A 2,839-nucleotide genomic window follows, 5' to 3' on the forward strand; every position below is an offset into this window, starting at 1 on the left:
AGAAATTATCATTCTGTTTCACATGTATTAAGACTAAGTAGAAACATGCATTCTACAAGAATTTCACACCATATCATATCACCTGCAGAGTCTTAAAGATTTGAGTGAATATATTCAGTGATAATAAGACTCTTGAAAACAAGAATGATATATCATCTTACACTGGTAAGAAGCTTGCAATGATGATTACAGATGATGCCATCTGAATGAGATGAATATTTCTATTGAAATGCAAGAATGAGATGTTGAGATATCTACAGATCTTCAATTAATTCATCAAGAATCTGCTGAGATGTGGCATTGTAATCATTCACTCAGATTGTGAAGAATTGAATTTGAATGCAGTCATGGCATATATGCTCAGTGAAGATATAAAATGAAAGCTGACTCTCTCTCATACTTTATAGTAAGATGAAGTATCTGAACAATTAATCAGTTTGATCATTGAGAAGTTCTGATCACTATTAATAGACTCTTCAGCTCTGAAAAAGATGTAAGATGAGGCAGTTATTACAGTCACAGAGCAGCTTAATCTTATGTCAACTTCAATGATATTGTATGAGAGCTCTGAAAATACAAAGTTAATTACTCTGTATGAGATCTGGCTTAGAGCTATATCTTCTGCATGCAGCATTTGCTGCTGGGATTACAAAGCATTCTTGAAGATAGTCTTCAAGCTCATCAATAAGATGGCTTCCTGTTTCAAAGAGTTGATTTTTGTGAGATATGATGATTTTATCAATTACAGATTGATGAATTCTTTCAACAGATGTTTATACATATTAAAAGATATCATCTTTCAGAAGGATCTTCATCTTGCCAATTCATCAATATTAACTACTACACACAACCCGAAGATTCTACTCAATGTGGCCTGTAAAGCAGCTGCAGCAATTCCTTCAGTGACATCAGGCCTACTCACTGCAACAATTCCTTCAGTAATTCCTGATTCATCAATTGATGATCTGTTTATTAATGAGGAAATCCAACCTGAGTGTTCATTATGTCTTATACTCACTAATAATTGATGAATTGACTATGATATCTCCATGAGAATACCTATCTTTTTAGTGCAGAATACACTGAATTCCCTGAAACTCACAGTTGAATCTGATGATTCTCTGACATCTACAGGAGATATCACTATAGTAGGGAAATCTACAGTGAGGAAATCTTTAGTGAGAAACAGTCTTGAAGATCTACTCACTGATCTTGAGATTGCTGCACTTTCAATTCTGAAAAACCTCACACATGCCAAAGCTTTCATGAAATGAAAGTATTATTACAAGACCTGTGTTAAAGAGATCAACTGTTTGAAACAGATAGAGGCCTGATAACTGATTGAGAGAACATCACAAATGAGTGTTCTTCACAGCTAATGAGTATTTGATAAAAAGTTCAATAATATGAGTGAGATTATCTGCTATAAGGCCTGCTGAGTTGTCTGTGAAAATCTTCAACAGAAGAAAGTTAATTACTCAATTATTATTATTATTATTATTATTCTTCAATTATACTCATATACAAGCGGAGCTTATGATGAGTCCTTGCGTGATGTTAAATACAGGTCAAGTGTTGGTTATACAGGAGGAAATACAGGTGTTGAGACCACGCCAAGATAACAAGAACATAGGAAAATACAAAGGAGTGACAATTAGATACATGCGATAATAACTTCCCAGCCCAGGAACATAGAGCGATTCATTGGAGCGATTTGTACACCTCTGTATTTATTAGGAACCTGAGGTGCTTGAGTTCCGGATTTAATGTATCCCCTGCGGGTTTCGAACCCACGCGCCTTGGTTTCCCACGCCAAGGCGCTACCGGGTGGCCGCATTAACCATTCGGCCACCGGGGCAAGTTAATTACTCAAGAATCTTTGTACTTATTGTCTCTGCATTCATCTCACAAGCTCTTATGATGATCTTGGCATTCTGAGAATGATATGTTCTGTAGATTAATATAATAACTACTTTTTTGAACATTCAACTGTCTGCTGATGAATGAATATATATGAATCAACTCACAGAATTCCATGAAGACTGTGATGATCTTGTGTGTGAGTTGATGCAGAGACTCTACAGTCTTAAGCAAGCAGCACTCTTATAATATAAGAAGCTGTGAAAGATGCTATTACACTCAGACTTCTGAGTCAGTCTCTATAATACTGAACTATTTATTCATGATGAAAGATAAGTCTATATAATCATCTATGTAAATGATGTTCATCTCTACAGTCTGAAGATTGATGATCTGAACTGGGTTTTTCTCGGTAGTGTTGGTAATTATGAGATCAAGAATGTAGAGGATTTCAACTGCTATCTAGAAATGAAGATTGATAGAGATTCAACTTCATTAACATTGTCTCAATTTCTATTTATAAGAAATCTTCTGAAGAAGTTCTTAATGAATGACTGTCATTCTATATTCACTTCTATGAAGGAGAATGTTGATTTTATGAATAATGATAAGAAACTGATTGCATACACAGCAGAATTTATCCTACAATTCTATCATTTCAGTATCAGATCTCTGCAATATCTGGCATTTAATACACATTCTGATATGAGCTTTGCCACAGAATTCCTTGAATGATTCAGCTCCCAGCCTACATCAAAGCACTGAGCCGCATACAAGTGTACACTCTGATATCTACAGGGTTCAATCAATGAGAGTATAACCTATCACAGAGGTGCCGAAATTGAATCTGTAGCATACACAGATGCCGATTGAGCCGGTAGGGATCCAGGATCCTGTTCAACTACCAGTTATATCATCTATATGACAGGTGGCCCCGTTGCATGGTGAAGCTGCCGGCAAACAGAGGTCTCTAAGTCAT

The 2,839-nt window shown here is 35.9% G+C and overlaps 1 pseudogene across 1 annotated transcript; it reads right to left on the reverse strand.

The window, feature by feature from the left end:
* Nucleotides 1-1,769: 1,769 nt before the first annotated feature.
* Nucleotides 1,770-1,858, reverse strand: BDBG_16982 (annotated as a pseudogene). Its single transcript has one exon. The product of its transcript is annotated as a tRNA-OTHER (tRNA).
* Between the last annotated feature and the right edge of the window lie 981 nt (nucleotides 1,859-2,839).

Source organism: Blastomyces gilchristii, assembly GCF_000003855.2.
Source record: "Blastomyces gilchristii SLH14081 genomic scaffold supercont1.7, whole genome shotgun sequence".
In the NCBI taxonomy this organism is placed as follows: domain Eukaryota; kingdom Fungi; phylum Ascomycota; class Eurotiomycetes; order Onygenales; family Ajellomycetaceae; genus Blastomyces; species Blastomyces gilchristii.